The sequence below is a fragment of the Bos grunniens genome, chromosome 11 (genome assembly GCF_055505025.1).
Source record: "Bos grunniens cultivar Pamir isolate PY7600 chromosome 11, Bosgru_T2T1.0, whole genome shotgun sequence".
Classification (NCBI taxonomy): Eukaryota; Metazoa; Chordata; class Mammalia; order Artiodactyla; family Bovidae; genus Bos; species Bos grunniens.
The window spans coordinates 69,878,894-69,901,568 of NC_141175.1; the positions used below are offsets into that span (position 1 = coordinate 69,878,894).

The 22,675-nt window shown below is 44.2% G+C and overlaps 1 long non-coding RNA gene across 6 annotated transcripts in view; it reads left to right on the forward strand.

Annotated features, from left to right (window-relative positions):
- The window catches only part of LOC147363301 (uncharacterized), a 53,053-nt gene extending 30,583 nt beyond the window's left edge, over positions 1-22,470 (forward strand). For 5 of the 6 annotated variants that reach the window (XR_015136905.1, XR_015136903.1, XR_015136901.1 and 2 more), the window contains exons 2-3: positions 21,732-21,807; positions 21,918-22,470. This is a non-coding gene — a long non-coding RNA (uncharacterized LOC147363301). Of the gene's footprint in view, positions 1-15,089; positions 15,217-15,867; positions 16,218-21,731; positions 21,808-21,917 lie in introns of all 6 variants that reach the window. The other variant, XR_015136900.1, reaches the window with a different exon arrangement.
- The last annotated feature ends 205 nt before the right edge of the window (positions 22,471-22,675 follow it).

A 22,675-nucleotide genomic window follows, 5' to 3' on the forward strand; every position in this document is an offset into this window, starting at 1 on the left:
CAGGGGAGTGGACAGAGTTGGGGTGATGAGTAGGGAGAGGAATCATTGCCTGTGAGCTGAGTGTAGGGTTGGCCAACCTTTGTGATCTGAATGGGAAGAGCCGTGTTGAGGCTTCCTTGGAAATCCCTTAAAGTGATTGATAGTGTTTGTTCCTCTTTGTGGCTTAAATGCTTTTGATACTGCTGATGAGGAGATGAGGACTGAACCTTCCTCGTTCACTCTAGCCAGAGGAGATCATTAGTATCCTAGAGTATTTTCTTACTAATTAGTATGGAAACTTTCCCATCTGGTTTTCTCTGGCCAGCACAGAGATAAATGCTAATGACACTAGGGCCTTAAACTTAGCAGAGTTCAGGTAAGACCAGCTGTCTTGGGGGACGGAGCCATGACCACCAGTCAGCGTGCTCTCATTCCATATGATTGGCATCTGCTAGGTGGTGCGGAGTCTAGAAGACCAGTGATGGAGGGGATCATATAGACAACCAGATATGACTTCCATTTTCTCTCACATGAAGAATTTGAGGTCCAGTGAAGATAAAGTGAAAGTGTTACTAGTTCAGTTGTGTCTAACTCTTTGCAAATCCATGGACTGTAGCCTACCAGGCTCCTCTGTCCATGGAATTCTCCAGACAAGAATACTGGTGTGGGTTGCCATTCCTTTCTCCAGGGGCTCTTTCCAACACAGGGATCAAACCTGGGTTTCCTGCATTGCAGGCAGATTCTTAACCATAAAATCTTGCCCAAATTCAGGGTTGCAGAACCAAGGAAAAAACTCAAGTCCTACAGTTGCTGGGTCACTTTTTCACCTCTACTGTGGTGTAGCCTTAGAATACAGTGTTCCCCAGTTAGACAGGGCTATAGCGCTTGACTCAAGAAGAGCCTTCATAGAATATAGAATGAAGTCATGCATTCAGCTTCAATCATCAATAATACTTTAAAGCAGAGAGTAATAGCTTTCTCTTACATCAACCAGACATAGGATAGGATTTAAGACTAACTTGTTCCCATCCCTCCTACTGGTAGAAAACCTTCCCCCTTCTTTCCTCTGGCTCTGCCCTAAAGCACATGCCCACCTTGGATAGGGCAGCATCTTTGTTAGTGTTGAGCCTAGAAGAACACCATGCTAACACTTCTCTTCGGACCATGTCAGGATTTCCTAGATAAGACATGTCTTTGAGCCTTTTCTGTATTTTTCTAATTGCCATTTCTGTGATAGAAGTGAAACTCAAGATGTTTCAGATTAAATCTCATAATCCCTTATTCTTCTTCATACCTAAGAAATCAAGAATAGAGAAGGAAAAGCTAAAATGTATTCCTCTGCCAGCCGATGGGGTCATTGATGACTAACATGGTCAGTGTCTTTAGAAAAACCGACACTAAGAAAATGCATTTGGACAAGTCCTACCCTATAGCACAGGGGGCTACAGCCAATATCCTAAGATAAGCTGTAATGGAAAAGAATATAAAAAAGAATATATATATATATGTATAACTGAATCGCTTTGCTGTATGGCAGAAATTGTCACAACATGGTAAATCAACTGTTTTTCAGTTGCTCATTCCGACTCTTTGAGACTCCATGGACTGCAGCTCACCAAGCTACCCTGTCCTTCACTATCTCTCAGAGTTTGTGCAAACTCATGTTCATTGAGTTGATGATGCCACCCAACCATCTCATCCTCTGTCGTCCCCTTCTTCTCCTGCCTTCAATCTTTGCCAGCATCAGAGTCTTTTCCAGTGAGTCAGCTCTTCGAATCACACAGCCAAAGTATTGGAGCTTCGTCACCAGTCCTTCCAATAAATATTCAGAGTTGATTTCCTTTAGGAATGACTGGTATGATCTCCTTGCTGCTTCAAAAAAAAAAGAAAATAAAATTTGAGGAGTTAAAAACTCCATTCTAGAGCTTTATAAATGATATGGTTATCGGGTAACTTAAAGACCTTTTGACATTCCTCTGTTCTCCTGTGAGGAACATGGGTCATGTGGTTCACCCTCCTTAGTTCCTTCTGCCAGATGGGTGAAAAATGAGACATTTTGAATCAAATCTCACCACTGAACATATATTAATTCCTTGAGCCAATTCCTTTTCCCACAAATTCCTTTCCTTACACACCTTCTCACAGAAGTATCGGCTCTTCAAACTGGTCAAAAAAGACAGTAAGCACACAGCTCTGATCACCTCACTTCCCCATTCAAAGCAGTTATCAACTGCTGTTCACTATAGCAATTGTTCCCAAAGAGTGGCCCCTGGATCAGCAGCATCAGCATCAACTGGGAGCTTGTTAGAAATGCACAGTCTTGGGCCCACCACAGACCCACTGGGTCAGGAGCTCTGCAGAGGGGACCAGAAAGCTGAGCTTTAACAAGCCCTCCCGCTGATTTTGATACCTGTCTGACAAGCACTGGACCCCAACATTAAGTATTCTCTGGAGCTTGCTGTCAGAGGGACACCCTATTATGGCCCCCAGGCCAACTGTTCAGCCTCTGGTGTGTGTGCACCCCTGTGTGCACTCTGTACTCTGTTACAGAGAAGAGGCTCTTCATTTTCATGCCTTCCTGCCTTTACTCAGGTGGCTCCTTTGCCTGGAATGTTCTCCCCTGCCTTACCCTCTATCTCCCTACCTGATGCTTTACCTAAATGCTTTGCCTGGCTTAAATGCTGGAAGGCGTGTTTCTGATGAGGGATGTTCTTTGTTTTTAGAAGCAAAGATGGTCATCTCCAGTTATTCCTGGGCCCTTTAATTAGTCTAATAGAACCCCAGCAACATGGAGGGTTTCTCCAGGCGACAGTGAGTGCACATCCTCTAATCCCCACACAGGCTAGCTAACATGTGCACACTGTTTTCCTTCCAGAAGCCTCCACAGGTATTGTGACAGAAGAGGGGGTGATTCAGTCCAGACCTGATTGGGCATATGGGATACAAAATCCAGTGCTGCTGATGGGAGCTGTGAATGATAATGACGACCTGTGTGTAGATGGCATGAACCTTAATAATTATCTCTTGCAGTGTCTAGCCTCCTAACCTCAATGCATCCTCAGGATGTGAAACTCATCCTGATAACGGAAACACTGGCAAACACTGGTAGCTTTGTAAAAAGTATATACTGTAAATACATAATGTTCTGAGCAATGCACTCACTTCTGCTACGTTTTGTGTGCCAAAATGGCTACCTCCATTACAAAAACTGTGAACAAATTTAAATGGATAACCCTAAACTCTTGGCTAGTCTCTGTAGGACGTGAATCAAAATGGTATCTATCAAGGTGGTCCCTTCTGTCTTGGAGTGTCACTCAGTAGGTCTGTAGCCATCTGGGGGAACCGGGCAACCTCTTCCTGTACCAATGTCTGATAATGACTAGCATGGTAACAGGGTTGTTGTGAAGATTAACTGGATCATAGATTTCCCTGTAAATGGCAAAGTTAGTGTAAATATTAGCTAATATTATTATTTTGACCACCCACTCACTCCCTGCTGCCTCCTCCAAAACCAGAGATCTTACAATTTCACTTGGCAAACTAAAAAATCATTCTTATAGTTATGTCATAAATATTCAGTTAGTCCTGGAATATGATCATAGGTGCCCAGGGCTTCGTTGGAAAGAGCCACTTGCTCTTAGTGAGATGTTGTGATTAGAATGTGGATAGAGTTAGAGCATTAATATTTGGTTCAAAGTGCTGATTTTCCTAGTGTGATCTCAGGCTGATCTCTTTGTTTACAGAATTTTGGGCTCTTTGAATTGGAGGGTGCTGTGGAGGTGAGCTAGTCTAACATTCATACTTTTCAGAAATCCGTACCAGAGCATCCCTGCTGTCATTTGCTCTTGCTTGGACATCTCCAGAGGTGGGTGGGCTCATTATCTCAAAAGTCCCTTCCTTTGTTAGATTCCAGTTGTTGGAACAGTCTTTCAACCTTTGAGCCAAAATTGGCTTTCATTTTACTTCTATTGTTATACATTCTCAAGTCTGACAGAGCACACAGAATGCTGCTCTTCTCAATATGGCAGGGCTTCTTGAAGGCATAATGCACAGCTAGCCAGCTTCTCTCCTTTGAACTAAACACTGCCTGGTCTTGTAAATTTCCTTTATTGTTGATGTAGTTGCCAGAACTGCCTCACAATCCTGGTTCCCTTGTCTGGATGAGGAGTGTACATTTTTATGATGTGATTACTAGGGTAATAATAGCCTGCCAGGAAGCAACTATGTCTTTGATGGTCTCACAATAAGGCAAACTTTCCCCTTTTGCCCACACCCTCACTGCAGTACACAACTGTAGGAATTCAAAAAGAACCCAATGGTAACTGACTCTCTAATCTTCCAAGTCTCCAAGGGCCCAAACAGTGCATTGGCCTATCGGGCAGCCTAATACTGTCAGTTAGTGGATTCAGTTGTGGTAGTTCCTATTGATTATCTCTTTATCCAAAGTTATAGAATTCTCCTCAGTAATCCTGTAGAAATGTTTAAGCAGCAGACAGAGTAGGAATTTGGATATAGTGATTTCACACATTCCCAGACAGATCTACTTTCAAATAGGGCTCTTCCACTTCAACAATTTACATCTCTGAGCCTCTGTTTTCTCATGTGTAAAATCAGGATGATTATTCCTACCTCACAAAGTGAGGGCTGAGTGTATTGATATTTCTAAAACAGTGCCTGGCTCACAGGAGGGGCTCATGTGTACACTCTGATGTTCTTAGCACATGGACATCTCTTGAGGTTTCGATCCTCCTTCCTCCAAAGCAGCCCAGGTAAGTGTTTAAAGACATTCTGGTGTAGTGCTAAGAGTACCGATGGCTCTGAAGCAAGGGGTGGCAAAATTCTCTTTGTGAAAGCCCAGACTCCCAGGTGCCTCAGTTGGTAAAGAATCTGCCTGCAATGCAGGAGACTTATGTTTGATCCCTGGTTCAGGAAGATCCCCTGGAGAAGGAAATGGCTACCCACTGCAGTATTCTTTCCTGGGAAATGCCATGGACAGAGGAGCCTGGTGGGCTACAGTCCACAGGATCACAAAAAGTCAGACATAACTGAGCGAGTAAACCACCGCCACCACCAGAAGTAATTAGTTTAAATTTGCATTTAAATAGTCACATGTGTCCAGTGACCAGTAGCAAGCTAGAAGCTTGTGAATTAGAATTGTGGCAAAAAGAAAAGGCTAAGCCCAGTCAGTGGATTCAGGGACAGACTAATGAGCAGTATGGAAAAGATTCAAGTTTTCCTGTAGGAAAACAGCAAGAACAGAAATGTGGAGAATCTGAAGACAGCCAACAGCTGAACCCTTGTACACGGTGGTCATTTTAGCCTTTGTAGGTCATGCACCCTCTGGTACAACCACTCAGCTCTGCTGTTGTAGTGCCAAAGAACCACAGATAATATGTAAATGAAATGTGGCTGGGTTGCAATAAAGCTTTATGTACAAAAACAGGTGGCAGGCTGGGTTTGACTGTAGGCCACAGGTGGTCAACTCCTGATCTAAAGTTCTATCTTTCTTTTCTCTTTCCTTTTTTCCCCGGTTTTATTTCCTTTCCTTTTCCTCTTCTTTAATTTCTATCTTCCTTCCTTTCTCTCTCTCTGTAAGAACATTTAACTTAAGATCTACCCTCTTTAACAAACTGTGAGCAATGCTGTGAACAATAACACAATACTGTCAGCTATAGTCACAGTGTTGAACAGCAGATCTCTACAACTTTGTAAGTTACTCATCTTGCATAACTGAAATTTTATACCTGTAGAACAGCAATTCCATTTCTCCCTCCTCCCAGCCCCTGGCAACCACCATACTACTCTCTTCTGTGAATCTGGCTATTTTATGTATCTCATTTAACTGGAATCATGCAATATTTGTTCTTCTATGACCATCTTATTTCTCTCAATATAACGTCCTCAAGGCTTATCCATGTTGTTGTCAACAGCTGGAGGTCAAGTTTTTCTTTTGGCATATAGCAGGCATTCCTTCTTTTTGGAGGTGCCACCTTTTCCTTATGCAGTCGTCCATTGCTGGACATTTAGGTTGTTTCCATATCTTCAGCGTTACTCTTCTGAGTAATGCTGCAGTGAACGTGGAAGTACAAACCTCTCTTTGGGATCCTGACTTTAATGCTTTTGGATGAATACCCAGAAGTAGGATTGCTGGATCATATGGTGGTTCAATTTGTAATTTGGGGGGGAGCCTCCTATACTGTTTTCCATAGCAGCCATACCATTTTATATTCCCTCCAAAAATGTGCAAGGTTCCAGTTTTTTCACATCCTTGCCAACATTTGTTCTTTTGCTTTTTTGGTAATAGACTCTAGGTGGCTAGAGTCTTATTTTCTCATCTCAGCTCCTGGGACCTGTTTCTATTGCTTTCATCTTTCCAAGAGCACCCCTCTCCTGTCCTCTGGGCCTCTAGGATTCCCTTTGGGCTTACTGGGCACACACTTTGACAACCTGCTGGCAGATGTGCTTCAAATAATTGTAGGTCCTAGAGGGGCAAGATCTCTATCCTTGAGAAAGGAGAGGGAGTATATATAAAACCTTCAGAGGAGACTCATTGGACATTTCATCATCACTGGGGGCAAAGTACCTATTTCCTTTATTTCCATCCATATCATCTCCTAGGTATGCAAGAGCCTTGTGTGTGATTCCACAACTGTCCATGCTCTTGCTTTGTACCACTTAGCTCAACTACAATTACTTGTGTGATAGTCAGTTTACCATCTCCTCTCCTCCATCTCTATGAAGGGCCATGTCTGAATTTCTGTCCCTGCTGTACTCTTGATATTCAGTAGAGTGACCCATGCAAGGTACACACTCAACAAATACCTGCCCTTCAACCGATCCATAGACGTTTTTCAGACCACATTTGCCAGACTTCCTCTTCCTAGCACTGTAGAGAAAAGTTTGACTTTCAACTATTAATTTGTTAATGAACTCCAGGCCTAAAAACAAGACCTAAGGACATGTTATTGGAGAAGGAAATGGAAACTCACTCCAGTATTCTTGCCTGGAGAATTCCCATGGACAGAGGAGCCTGGTGGGTTACAGTCCATAGGGTAACAAAGAGTTGGACATGACTAAAGTGACTTAACACACACACACATGTACAAGGATGTGTTATAGGCAGGGCCTTGACTGAAGGCCTGACATCTCAGACTCAGACGCTTTATTGGTAGCTATCACTGACACATCTTCTCTATCTATTTACACACTGCAGGGATTTCTTTGAAGGGAAACTTAAGGAACTGTTCCTTTGAAACTTGGGAATGGTGATTCACTCAGTATTTTCTTCCTGGGAGAAAGGATCTTTTAGAATTTTTATACACGGTGTACCTTTTTTTGATCCTTAAATTGGGATTTTGTGCACTAAGTTTTGGAGGGCTTTTCCTTTGGTAAACATGAACAGCAGCAGAAGACAGTTAAGTGCTGCATCTGTGTTCACAAACCAAGCACGAAAGTGTGGTCATCTGAGCAGCCTCTCAGTGGACAGAGCTGACTGACTTTCACAAGGCAGGCAGGCAAAGTTCATTAACAGGCTTCTGGGAGAGTTTCCAGGGCTCAGCCCAGGATGCCATCTCGCTTAATCCCCTAGGGAATTAAAAAAAGACGGGTGATTCATAGGTTACCCAGTCGGGGTAAATGAAGCAGGAGGAAGAGGGTGGGTAAGTGGGAGCAAGGGATGGATGAGGTGGCTCTTTGCCAGTGACTCTGCTGTTGCAGCTGCATGGTGCCCTCTCAGTGGTGGTCTCAGTGGAGGGCACCCTTCTTCCCTACTGCAGCCATGCTGAATGTCCATTCAGTACTCCACAGCCCTTGTTACCATAATTTGGCTGAATAACTCCCCTCCCCACTTTGCCCCACGAATTCTTGAAGGTTTCAACAGTTTCAGGGTAGTTTCCTCCTCGTCTCCCTTTCCCTTTGTTTAGGTGCTCATCTGCCTTTCCCTTTGTCGTGGATCGAATAGGGGTCACCCCAAAGATGTGTCTCTGGAACCTGCAAAGTTGACTTCATTGGAAAAAAAGATCTTTGCAGATACAAAGATTCAAGATCATCTTGGACTTAGAGTGGGTGCTAGGTCCACTGACAGGTGTCCTCAAAAGAGAGAAGGACACAGACTCAAAAAGGAAAAGGTCATATGAACTCAGAGGCAGGAATTAGAGCCATAGAGCCCCAAGCCAAGCAGTGCCATCAAGTGCCCCCGGTGGAGACATGGAATGGATTTTCCTCCAGAGCCTCCAGCAGGAACCAACCCTGTCCACACCTTGACTTTGAACTTCTGGCTTCCACAATTGTGAGATAATACATTTCTGTGGTTTTTTTTTTTTTTTTTGGCAGGAATAGAAACTTTATTTATTTGTATGAGCAGCTGCCATTTAAATGTCAGCCACTTCACCTGGGGGAAGCAAGTCACTTTGGAGTAGATTAGGGGAAAATGTGAGACCAAAAAATGGTCAGCACCTGGAAACTTCTGTTGGTGTCTTTTTTTTTTTTTTTTTAATTTACATAATTGTATTAGTTTTGCCAAATATCAAAATGAATCTGCCACAGGTATACATGTGTTCCCCATCCTGAACCCTCCTCCCTCCTCCCTCCCCATACCATCTCTCTGGGTCGTCCCAGTGCACTAGCCCCAAGCATCCAGTATCGTTCATCGAACCTGGACTGGCAACTCGTTTCTTACATGATATTTTACATGTTTCAATGTCATCCTCCCAAATCTTCCCACCCTCTCCCTCTCCCACAGAGTCCATAAGACTGTTCTATACATCAGTGTCTCTTTTGCTGTCTCGTACACAGGGTTATTGTTACCATCTTTCTAAACTCCATTTCTGTAGTTTTAAGCCACCCAGGTTGTGGTAATTTGTTGTGGCAGCCGTAGGAAGTTCTCACAAGTAATGATGTGAGTGTGGTTTGGAAAAGACCTGAGCATATCAACCCCACCTTGTTATCTTTTCAGCAGCATTGTCCAGGGCAGCCAGGGCTTGGAAGTGTTGAGGAAAATAGTGCTGGGTCATGTGCTGTTACCCAACAGTGCTATGGTTGTCCTCTCCTAAAGCTGAGGGTGTCTGTGGCAGATAGCACCTCCCTTATCCTTATCAACTGGGAAAATGAGAGAATAACTATAGAGCTCTGTGACCACCCAGCTGGCTGGGGAGGGTAGAAAGGGCAGTCTGGTCATGAGCCTTTCATATCTCTCTCTGCTCCCCCTTTGCTTCTTAGGATATAAGCGGGAAGAACACAAGGCCTTCATCCACAGCAGCTGCCCTCACTGAGACTGCAAACGCAGTTCATTTTCTAAATGATGGACTCCTCCATAAACGGGCAAAGTAAAGCAACACCCAGAGCAGGAGAAAAAAAAAAATTCTCTCCTCCTCAGCACGCTGTTTGGTCTTTGCTTCTCCCAGGCACCAGCCCTTTGGCTTGATGTCAGATCAGTGTGGCTAGAAGCATTAACTGGGTGAAGCAGAGTGTGAGTACCAGGCACGTGCTGCTGAGATAATCTGGGGAACCACAAAGGGACCAAAGTAGGGGGTGGCTCGCTTTCGCTGTTTGGCTTTCTATCATTTAAAAATGTTGGGAGTTCCTTCTGATATTGATGTGCAAGAATTTTCATTTGTCCTACTGGCTAAAAAAAGAAGTCTCATTTAACAATAGATTTTTGGTAGTCACTAAATGGTCGAGTGCTATAGCCTCAACTAAGGCATTTCTGTGTAACTATAAATATTTGTGCCATTTGTAGTTACTTCACATTCATTTCATTTGAGTCTCCCAATAGCCCATGAGATGAGGGCTGCTGCTGCTAAGTCGCTTCAGGCGTGTCCGACTCTGTGCGACCCCGTAAACGGCAGCCCACCAGGCTCCCCCGTCCCTGGGATTCTCCAGGCAAGAACACTGCAGTGGGTTGCCATTCCCTTCTCCAGTGCATGAAAGTGAAAAGTGAAAGTGAAGTCGCTCAGTTGTGTCCGACCCTCAGAGACCCCATGGACTGCAGTTTTCCAGGCTCCTCCGTCCACGGGATTTTCCAGGCAAGAGTGCTGGAGTGGGGTGCCATTGCCTTCTCCGATGAGATGAGTAGAGCAAAGATTATTGAGAAAACATGAGGTTCATGAGGTGAAGATGATGTAGGAGGACAGCAGGGGAATAGTAGGGAATTCCAAGCTTGGGGAGGAGTGTGGGTTGGGGGGATGAGTGTAAAAGGATCTGGAACTGTGACGAAATCTTCCTGGCTGCGGAGTAGGGTGTATGGATGAATGATACAGTTGAAGACACTGTCACTAGAAGAGGTTTCTGGCATGGCCTAAGTGATTAGAAATACGAACCAAGTGGGAAAAAAAATCAGGGAGGCGTATAGTTTATGAGCAGAGATCCCCTCTGGAGCTTGAATGTTCAACCAGTGGTGGATTTTGGTAATACTGTGTTTCCTCACACCAGTGATTCCCCAGCTTAAAGAGGCTTCATGATAATACAGCCAGTGAACTCTGTCCTCTGCAATATACAGGAGAGGCTGCCACAGTAGTGAGTGGTTGCACACTGGGTCTGGCTGTTGGGTAGGTCCTCTTGCATGAGGTGGCATGTGGGGAAATTGGCTCTTTCGGGCACTGGGAGATCTGGCTGGTTCATGTGACCGTTGGGTTGTTATCCGGCTGCGCCCAACCTTGAGAGGAGGGACTTGGCACCTCCGCGATCCCCAGCGGGAGGCCCATCCTCAGCTAGTCTGACACATCACATTTGCTTTTTGATTTACACACATAAAATGAATCTCCCCAACGACCCTCTCCCCAGAGCCTCATCAATTAGAACTGCTTTTGTCCTTAGCCTCCTTTTGTTGATCAGCTTGGAAATTCGTTAGGAGGGAAAAGAAAGAGAAGTTGTCTTTGTGGGCAGTGGTGCTGGAGAGCTGGCTTCTAATGAAAGAGCCCTGAATGGTGCAATTGTGCGGCTGTTTATATAGTTTTTATTTTAATTTGCATCCGTACCAGGCTCGGATCCCGAGAGCCACTTGGCTGTGTTTGGAACTTTTATCTCCTCCCATAGAGCCAGACCTGCCAGCTTATCATTTGCCTCAAGGAAATTAATGTGGGTCCCCCCTCCCCTTGCTTTTATCATGTGCTGTGGAATTGTTTATACATTCACGGAAAGAAAGAAAGGCTGTGCAGAACCGTAGAAGGTTTCTTTCCTCATGTTCATGGATCATCTGAGACTTGAAAGGCTTCTAGAGCCAAAAGACTCAGGGGGCAGGGCCTGGATTTAGGCAAAGAGATGGAGGGTAGGGGTGGGAACATGGAAACAAAGAGCTGACCTCAGTGTCTTAAAGTAAGGAGTGAGAGGAACCATGTTCTATTTCACCTCCTCCTCTGTGTGGATATATATATTCCTTACTTTTCCCTCTATTTTTCCTGAATGTGTCAACTAAATATGACTCAAGAACCAACTCCAGCTCAGTTTCCCCTTTTGAATTAAATTGCAGCTCTTGAGTGTGGCATTTAAGACTCCACATAATTCAGTCCTGTCCCACTCCTGCCGCTGGCTAATGAGTATTTTCACTTCCAGCCTATGGACTTCCTGTACCAGGGTTCTCTCCTGTTGTGAGCTTGCCTCTGTCCCACGTCCCTGTTTAGGCTGCCCTCCCCGGATGCCCCCCTGCTTTGTCCAGTCCCCCTCTCCTTCAGTTCTGTGTGTGGAGCTTTCCCAGCTCACGTGGTTCTCTTCATCACTAAGGTCCTGGCTATTCAAAGTGGGGCCCAGACCCACAGCTGGGGCCTCTGCTAGGAACCTGTGAGAAAGGCAGCATCTTGAGCCCCAGAACTACTGGATCAGAATCTGCTTTTGGGAACTGCAAATGCACAGAAAAGTTGGGAAGCCCCTTTCCAGACACCTGTAATATTGATTTACTGGGCCTCCTCACCTGGGGATGGGTTGATCCCCAAATGTCCTCCTGAGCATGGACCTTGCTTCCTAGTATGAGTGGTAACACTTGGAGACAAGGGAGGACAACTTAGGTTCACTTGTGGCATCATTTACAGCTTGAGGACGACCTGATGACATTGCAGGAGCTCAATAAATATTCAGTTAATTTCATGCAGACTTGACCTGTAAATCACATTTTTTGTTGCTCTTTTTAAAATGGTGGATATCCAATGTTTCTTTGTCCTTTTACGTACGCTTATTCTATCATGCTATTCTATGCTATGCTAAGTCACTTCAGTCGTGTCGGACTCTGTGCGACCCCATAGACGGCAGCCCACTAGGCTCCCCTGTCCCTGGGATTCTCCAAGCAAGAACACTGCAGTGGGTTGCCATTTCCTTCTCCAATGCATGAAAGTGAAAAGTGAAAGTAAGTCGCTCAGTCGTGTCCGACTCTTAGCAACCCCGTGGACTGCAGCCTACCAGTCTCCTCCGTCCATGGGATTTTCCAAGCTAGAGTACTGGAGTGGGGTGCCATTGCCTTCTCCGTTATTCTATCATAGTCACCTTAATTACTAACATGTTAATGGCAGGGACCTCTGGTTGTCTTTTCTTGTCTCCATACAGCTTTTTCCCCTTTGACAAAATAAGCCTTCCCAGGACTTTGCAGAGTAGAGAATGGAGAGATGACCTCTGACCCTCTTTTCATGTTGCGTTGGGTCAGAAATTCTGTTGCCTGGAGTGTTGTCTTGGGGCTCTGCCCTCATCTCTGCTTTCCCAAGGCAATTACTGCCAGCACCAGGTTATTCTCACATCTATTTCCAGCAATCCAGTTCCAGAAACAAAAGACTTAGACATTGCCCTCAAGAAGTGACAGTTTAGTGAGCATGAAAGAGGTTAGAGCTGCACAGAGTGCCTCGGATGCAGAGGTCGGAAGGCCTCAGGAGCCTAAACCATGCCTGGAAGGAGGAGGGTTTTGTGTTCAGTCTGGGCGAAGCCATGTGACAAGACCCTCACGCCAAGAGATCATGGAGTTGGAAAGCCAGGGCTCTGGTGTGTATGAGTACGTGTATGTGTGTGTACATGAACATGTATGTACACATGTGTACTTGCGCATGTGGGTAGGTGGGCCCAGCTTGCCCAGGGCTTCATGAACATTTAAGGAAGTGAGATTTCATCTTATAGGTGGTAGAAAGCCACAGGGGGAACTGCTAGGAGACACTTGTGGAGTTTAAATCTCTCTGTACCAGCAGTGGGGTGGGTGGTCTTGACAGGGTGAGAGGGACACCTTTGGGGGATGTTGTAGCCAGAATCTATGCAGGAGAGGATGACTTCCACCCCAGAGCCCAGCTGTAGGGGACCCCAGGGTGGTGCTCTTCTGTGGGCCTCACATCAGCTAGTTGCCAATTCGTGTTCAATCAGCTTCTGAACTCTCCAGAACTTAGTCCTTGTCTGTACACCAGCACTGCCCAAGTAGTCATCACTCCTGTTTTCTTCCCCGACCCTGGGGTTTTTCTAAAGTGCCTTCTGGCCTGGCTCTCTTCCCTAGCTTGTGAGTATCACTGCATGGATACTCTGCATGGCAGAGCAGACCCTTCATTCTGACTGCCAGCCCCTCTCCAGCCTGTGCTCTCACCACCTTCATCTCATGCCCTCCTCTCTGTCCAGAGTTCCCAGTCCATGGCACCAGCCTTGCTCCAGGGAATTTCAGAGCTTTCTCTTGTACTTAGAAACTCCTCCCCCTACTCTGGTTTGTGAATTCTCTCCCTCCAAGACCCAGTGCCAGTGTCGTCTCCTGGGAAAACCTTCCCAGACTCCCTAGACACACGTGCCTCCTACTCTACCTCAACTGAGCCTTTATGCAGCTCTTTCTGGCTTCTGATTTTGAATTCAAGGTGACCGTTTATGCATCTGCTTCCCTCCTCCATGTCCCATCGCCAGTGCCTTGAGGCAGTCCCTGGAAAGGCCAGGAGGGCACACAGCAGTGATGTATTCAGGGTCCCCCCCTCCCTGGGCCCTTCACCTCTCTGCTCTGGCTCCACACCTGGCCCAGGGCACCAGCTGGTTGAATTAAACACAAATTAAGCAGGCAGTTGGCCCAAGCCAGGAAAGCAGAGGGCTGAGAAGAGAATCTAGGTGTGCCCTGTCTAATAGAAATACAACATGAGCACATTTTACATTTCGTAGTTGACGTATTTTAAAAAAGTGGAAGTTATAAGAAACAGATAAACAAATGTTCGTAGCTACTTTATCTGTGCTATGCTCAGTCACTCAGTTATGTTAGACTCTTTGTGGCCCTATGGACTCTAGCCTGCCAGGTTCCTCTGCCCATGGAATTTTCCAGGCAAGAGTATTGGAATGGGTGCCATTTTCTACTCCAGGGGATCTTTCCAACCCAGGAATCGAACCCTAGTCTCTTGTGTCTCCTGAATTGGCAGGTGGATTCTTTACCACTAGCGCCACCTGAGAAGCCCACTTTATCTGGAATAGCACCCAATTAGAAACAACCCCAATGTCTATCAACAGATGAATGGATAAAAAAACAAACAAACAAAAAACTATGATAGATTTATATAACGAAATACTACTTAGCAATGTGAAAAAATGAACTCCTGATATATGCAGCAACATGAATGAATCTCACAAGAATTATGCTGAGTGAAAGCAGTAAAAAATTATGCATACTCTCTGGTTCCACTTACATAAAATTCTAGAAAACGCAAACTATTCTATAGAGACAGAATGAATATCAGTAATTATCGAGGGGTGGGAAGGCAGGACAACAAAGGGGCATGAGGAAACCTTTTGGGGGGGTGATGGACATGTTCATTATATTGGTGTACTGATGGCTTCCCAGTATATACATGTCAAACTGGACTCTTTAAATAACACTTTAAATACAGGTAGTTGATTGCATGTCCAGTATATTTCAGTAAAGTGATAGAAATGAAACAGAATAACTTATATAATATATTTTAACCCCATATATCCAAAATACTGAAATGGCAATCTATTCCAGTATTCTTGTCTGGAGAATTCCATGGACACAGGAGCCTGGCAGGCTACTTTCCAAGGAGTCATAGAGTCAGACACGACAGAGCGACTATCACTCACTCATCATTTTAACATATCAACATAAAAATTGTTAATGAGATCTTTTTACATTCTTATTTTTGTACTGTTTTTGAAATCTGGTGTGTATTTCATAGTGACTCAACATCTTACTCGGGACTGGATATTTCAAGTGTTCAGTCGCCACATGTAACCAGTGGCTACTGCGCTGACAGCACAGATCTAGACCCTCCAGTGAAACCCCCTCTCCTCGGCTCAGGTTGGGTGAGTTCTGGGTCAATAACTCAAATCTGCAGCTGAATAGTTTTGAGCTGGCCCTTTCTGTGCCCCTGAAGATCTTGGGTCCTGTGGGGTTCTGGATCAGAGAATGGATCTCATGAATCTAGATCATAAACCTAGGATTTTGTGTGAATTCCCATCTGCCACTCCACCCTCTGTTTAAGCCTGACAAGCAGCCCAACTGTTTGCTTTAAGAGAACACATTCTTACTTTCCCTTTTGCATCAAATTGCAAGTTTACTTCACTGACTGCATGCAGGGGGCGGGTGTGGAGTCGGAAGAGGGGCTGTGGGAGCTAAGGAGGGCACCCACTGGGTGGGCATCAGCCCCTGAGAGGTGGAGTGAGTGGGGCTGAGCTGGGGAGAGTGCTGGTGCAGAGTGGGCTTGCAGCTCACCCAGGCCTTCTTTCAGTCTGGGATCTGCCCTCTCATGCCCCCAGCTTCTGTCCAGAAGAAGTCAGAAGGGTGGGGGGAATGGGCAGTGCTGGTGACAGAACAAATGGGGGCTTTACCAGCCCTATGGTTGAGGGGTCTCCTTGAGAGTTACCCAGCAAAGGTTGCCTTAAGGATTGTGAGAGATTTTTGTAATTTTGCCACTAACTAGCTCAGGGACACTGACCAATTTACCTTCTCCTCAGGGTGTCAGTTTTCCCATCTGTGCAATGAAGGAATCAGAGTAGACAACTGCAAAGGTCCCTTCTGGGCTCGTGTGAGGAACAGTGATCCTAACTGCATTAAATGGAGCACACACCAGCACTGGGCAGAGTCCTGCATAAGGAAGTTTTGTTGTTTGTGCTTAGTTGCTCAGTCATGTCTGATTCTTTGGGAGCCCATGGACTGCACCCCACCGGGCTTCTCTGTCCATGGGATTCTCCAGGCAAGAATAGCAGAGTGGGTTGCCATTTCTTTCTCCAGGGGCTTCTAGGCCCCGGGATTGAACCCACATCTCCTGCATTGGAAGCCAGATTCTTTACCACTGAGCCACCAGGTAAGTGACAAGAAACACATGACATAGTTCTTACTTGTATTAATGAAAAGTAGATTTACAGTGCTTGTATTGCTTGACATTTTTATAAGAATATATTACATTTGTAAGTGAAAAAAGGCAGAGAAAGGGAAACAAAAAAGGTATCTATGTGTGGTGAGAAACTAAAGATCTCAGTTTTAAATTTTTTAAAGTCTTCAAACATACCCAAAAGTGTAGGACAAGGAGACCCATGCACCCACCACCTGGCTTCAGCAATGAACATACTGCCAGTTTTGTTTTATTCACTCCTCCCACCACTACTTTGTTTTGTTGGTGGTTTTTAAAGCAAATTCCTAATGTCATATCATTCTATGGATAAATATTGAATAAGTATTCTAACAGGTAAGGACTTCTGAAAGAACAAAATAAGACCATTAGCACACCCAACACAATTAACAGTAGTTTAAAAAAATATTAGATAATGATATGTTAGTTTTCCTGGTTGATTTAACCTTTTTTTTTTCCATTGGTTTGTTTGAATCAGTGAAAGAATTATTGGAGCTTTACAAAATATTTTAAAAAACACTTTAAAAACAGCTGTCTTGATTTTGGTCTGTGAGCCGTCTGCTTGGAGGTTATTTCCTGTTGTCCTGCATGGCGCTCACTGGCTTGTGGGTGATTGGCGCATGCTGAGCCAGACGTCACAGGTGACAGTGTGGTTCCCAGCCAGTTTCCCCGAGGGGCCCGCACGGGAACTCAGAGGCCCCAAGGAGCCAAGGGAATTGGTGTCCCCAACACTCCAGATTCTTACAGGAATGGGCTGCCTCAGAGATCCAGGTGTCTCTGGGCTTTTACTCCCCAAGAGCAGCATGGGGTATGCTCTTCACCTCTAGTTTCTGCACCCCCTTCTCCACTGTCCCTCATGCAGGAACGCTACCTCGAGCACTTCTGCCATGCAATCCTAAGAGGAGGAAGCTGGGTCATCTGTAGCCCAGGAGAGTTAGGGATGTGCTTAGGGATTAGAGGAGACCCTGGGCAGCTGGTGAGGCAGGTGGAACCTGTGTATTTGGAGACAAGAAACCTAATGTACTGTGCCCTGCACAGGGGCAGACTGTGACAGAACGAAGGGCTGTGGATCACATGCATCACGGTGTGTGGGGGAGGGCGGGCATTGGCTTCCTGTGTGAACACCTGCAGACTGAAGAACAAGGCCTGTCAATCTGGTGTGTACATTACATGTCAATCCTGTGTGTATTTTTATCCTATTTCCATAAAAGATCCAGGTGGGCAATAGGTACATCATTAGAATGGGTTAAAGACTTGACACATGGGCCATCCTTTGCACACACTCAGCAGGATTTTTCAATGATAAGTCTTTGTTAAAGGATCTGCACATTTATTAATATACATCTTCTATTTTTAAGTCATATAACACCTCAAATTAGAGTAAGGATTAAAATAAACAAGTACCAAGTACAAGTTTAAATAATGTGCTTAGCTATTATAAGCTTTCTTATCTGAACACTTTCCTTTTGGAAAAACAATTTTATGAAGTGTTTCACAATCCAAAAGGTATTAAATTATCCTTTCTACCTTTTGTAGAGACAATTATATAATAAATATTGTTGTACTTCTCACCCAGTTTAAGAATTAGTATGATATGAATATATATGGAAGCTTCTTAAATGGCTTCTCATCCAGCCCCCATCACTCCACAGGTGTTTCTCTCCTACATGTCTTTATACTTATTTGTTTGTATTAAAAGTAATATATATCAATAATAAATAATAGTAAATATTAATAATAAATAGTAAATATTTGCCTGCCTCTTGAGAAACCTATATGCAGGTCAGGAAGCAACAGTTAGAACTGGACATGGAACAACAGACTGGTTCCAAATAGAGAAAGGAGTACGTCAAGGCTGTATATTGTCACCCTGCTTATTTAACTTATATGCAGAGTACATCATGAGAAACGCTGGGCTGGAAGAAGCACAAGCTGGAATCGAGATTTCTAGGAGAAATATCAATAACCTCAGATATGCAGATGACACCACCCTTATGGCAGAAAGTAAAAAGCCTCTTGATGAAAGTGAAAGAGGAGAGTGAAAAAGTTGGCTTAAAGCTCAACATTCAGAAAACTAAGATCATGGCATCTGGTCCCATCACTTCATGGGAAATAGATGGGGAAACAGTGGAAACATTGTCAGACTTTATTTTGGGGGCTCCAAAATCACTGCAGATGGTGACTGCAGCCATGAAATTAAAATAAGCTTACTCCTTGGAAGAAAAGTTATGACCAACCTAGATAGCATATTCAAAAGCAGAGATATTACTTTGCCAACAAAAGTCCATTTAGTCAAAGCTATGGTTTTTCCAGTAGTCATGTATGCATGTGAGAGTTGGACTGTGAAGAAAGCTGAGCACCGAAGAATTGATGCTTTTGAACTGTGGTGTTGGAGAAGACTCTTGAGAGTCCCTTGAACTGCAAGGAGATTCAACCAGTCCATTCTAAAGGAGATCAGTCCTGGTATTCTTTGGAAGGACTGATGCTAAAGCTGAAACTCCAATACTTTGGCCACCTGATGCGAAGAGTTGACTCATTGGAAAAGACCCTGATGCTGGGAGGGATTGGGGGCAGGAGGAGAAGGGGACGATAGAGGATGAGATGGCTCAATGGCATCACCAACTAGATGGAATCACCGATTCGATGGACATGAGTTTGGGTGAACTCTGGGAGTTGGTGATGGACAGGGAGGCCTGGCGTGCTGTGATTCATGGGGTTGCAAAGAGTCAGACACGACTGAGCGACTGAACTGACTGACTGATTTGCATGTTTTAAAACATGCTAACTTTAGCATCATACAATATGTAGAGAATTACATACTTGATTTTCTTTATACAATGAAGGGGCCCGGGACTTCTGTGTGGCACCTGGACATCTCTTTTCCAACCTGCTATTCCGAAGAATGGCACTAATTACCTTCTTGACGCCTCTCAGTTGTTGCTCTTATTTTTCTCTGTCCTGGCTGAGCGTTTTGAGTCTTTGTAAACCACCTCCCCTCTTGGTGGCTCTGGACTCTGCCAGACCTAGACTGAAACCTTTCTGTGTTACTCAACAGCTCTATAACTTTTGGCAAATTACTTCACTTCTCTGAGCTTTCAAGTTCCTCTGCATTGTATAATTTTTGTATAATTTCTTCAATTTCATCTATAAACCAAATTATATTAGTACTTGTAAAACAGAATATTGGTACTCACCCCAGACTTGTGAGGTTTAAAGAAGCCAGTGCAGGTTAGGGGCTTAGCACTGGTGCTAGGTCCATCTGGATTTTTTCCTCATTTTTGCAATCTGACATCTTTGAAGGAATCAGAGTTGAGACAAATGCTCCCTTAGCTCCAGATTCCCCAAGACATGGTGCACTTCCTAGACTCCCCTTCAGGACTGAGGTGTTCATTCCTCCAGCTGCTGCCCACAGCTGGGTCTATCCCAGAATCGGCCCCTCAGCTGAAGAGGGCTGCTTTGGCCAAAGTTTCACTTCTTCCCAGAGGCAGCCCACATCCAGTGACTGGTCTGTGAAGAAGGAGGTGCAAAGGCCCAGCCCCCTTCCCCCACGCGGGGACACCTCTGAAGAACCCTCTGGCTCCAGAGCTGCTTCTGGGTCTGCTCAGGCCTTTGTTGCGACATAGCCCAGCCTCTCCCTCTGCTCAGTCCTGTCTTCTTTCCCAGAGGTGTTGTTCTCAAGAGCTCTTCTCAGTAAACCTCTTGTGTGCAGATGTCTCAGAGTCTGTTTCTCAAGGGACCTGACCTGAGACACAGCGGAAAATAAAATCACCAAGTCAGCGGACTCACTGGCACGTGGGTGGGGCTGGCACTGCTTTTCTCTACCTCACTCTCCATCTCCAGACCCTGGTCAGTCTTTGTGGGCCCCCAGAGGGAAGGCAGACCTAATGGATTTTATAGGTCTGCTCTTCAGCAACCCTGGGCCTATGCTAGTTCTTTTCTACTTTAAAATTGCAGGAGTAATATGTGAATACATACTTTTTGTAAAAATATCAACCAGCAGAATAGCCAGAGCAAGAGCCTCTCCACTGGGCTACCTGGAGACAAACCCACTCTGCTCCCCAGAGACAACTTTCCAGATGTATTTCTATGCATTTATGCAGACATGTATGTACATATAAAAATGGGTGGTTTCACAGGGTTACATGTTTAAAATAGGAATAGATTACACCATGCGTATTGATAAGCAGCTCACTGTTTTCACTTCCTGTGTCTTGGAAACCTTTCCATGTCAGTGCTCAGCATATCATTTTCATCTGTTCTTTCTAATGGCTGTGTGACATTCCCTGAGATGACTATCTCCTGCCTTATTAGGCCACACCTTTACTAGAGGACTTTTATTCCCAGTGGTATGCTTTGATAAACAGTGTTGTGATTAACATTTCTGTCTGTGCTTTTAAACATTTCTTCTCTGTGCATACATTTCTCTAGGTTAACTGTTAGAATGCTGAGTCAAGGAGCACAGCATATTTTAAAATTTGATCCGACATAACTGCCCTCCTAACTCCCAACACTGGATATTTTCTTTCTCTTTCCTTCTATTTTTATTGAGATATAATTGATGTATAATATTCTGTAAGTTTAAGGTATACAAGTGATGATCTGATACACAAAGATTATGAAATTGTTATCACAATAAGGTTAGTTAGCACAACTATCACCTCACATAGTTACTATTTTGTTATTGTTGTTATGGTGAGAACATATAAAGATTTACTCTTAGCAACTTACAAGTATGTAATACAGTATTGTTAACTATGGAAGAATTGATGCTTTTGAACTGTGGTGTTAGAGAGGACTCTTGAGAGTCCCTTGGACTACAAGGAGATCCAACCAGTCCATTCTAAAGGAGATCAGCCCTGGGTGTTCTTTGGAAGGAATGATGCTAAAGCTGAAACTCCAGTACTTTGGCAACCTCATGCGAAGAGTTGACTCATTGGAAAAGACTCTGATGCTGGGAGGGACTGGGGACAGGATGAGAAGGGAACGACAGAGGATGAGATGGCTGGATGGCATCACCGACCTGATGGACGTGAGTTTGAGTAAACTCCAGGAGTTGGCTATGGACAGGGAGGCCTGGCGTGCTGCGATTCATGGGGTCACAAAGAGTCGGACACGGCTGAGTGACTGAACTGAACTGAACTATGGTCACCATGCTGTACATTAGATCCCTAGAACTCAGTCCTCTTACAACTGATAGTTTATATTCTGACCATAATGTCCTCATTTTCCCCACCCTGTAAGCCCCTGGAACCACCAGTCTACTTTGTTTCAATGAGTTTGGCTTTTTTAGGTTCCACATGTAAGTGAGATTATATAGTATTTGTCTTATCACCTGTCTTTTTGAGAATAAAAATTCTAACAGATTTAAATGATATCTCATGGTAGTTTTGATTTACATTTCCCTGATAATTGAGTACCTTTTCATGTACTACTTGGCCATTTATATGTCTTCTTTGGAATTCTATTCAGGTCAATTATTTGGAAGAGTTTAAAAAGGATTGGAATTCACCAGTGGAGCTACCTAGTCCTGAACTTTTCTTTGTTGGTAAGTTTTAAATTATTGATTTAATCTCCTTATTCATTACCAGCAGTTCAGATTTTCTAATTCTTCATGATTCAGTGTTGATTGGTTGTATATTTATCAATTTATTCCAGGTTGTCCAATTTGCTGGGCTATAACGTGGCACTGTGATAAAGAGACTGCCTGCCAAAGCAAGAGATGTGGTCTCGATCTCTGGGTTGTGAAGATCCCCTGGAGTAGGAAATGGCAATCCATTCCAGTATTCTTGCCTGGGAAATTCCATGGACAGAGAAGCCTGGTAGGCTGCAGTCCATGGGGCCACAAAGAGTCAGACATGACTGAGCGACTGAACACAGCACAGTTGTTCGTAGTTGTCTCTTAGGATCCTTTGTATTTCTGTGGTATCAGTTGTAATGTCTCCTCTTTCCTTTATAATTTTATTTATTTGAATTCTCTGTCTTCTTTTTTTCTTGGTAGGTCAAACTGAAATTCCAACACTGGGTATTACCTGTTTTTTTTAATGTTTGCTAGTTTGATGAACTATAACATTTTAGTGTTTTAATTGTATTTTTGTTTACCGTGAGAAATGGAATATTTTCCTTTGCCGTTTTCCATTTCTATTTCTTTTACTATGAAGTACCTCTTTATATTCTTTCCCCCTTTTTATTAAATGGTTCACCTTATTAATGAATTGTAAGAATTATTGACATACTGAATATTAGCCTTAGCTTGTTCTACATGCTGCAGACATTTAAATGTTATTTTAACTTTGTGATGTTTTTATGGCTCCAAATTTTGGATGATTGTGTAGCCCAGGTTTTTAATCTCTTTTCTTTGTGGCTTCGGTGCTTTTCTACCCTCAGTAGGCCTCCCTCACCCCATGGTTATAAAC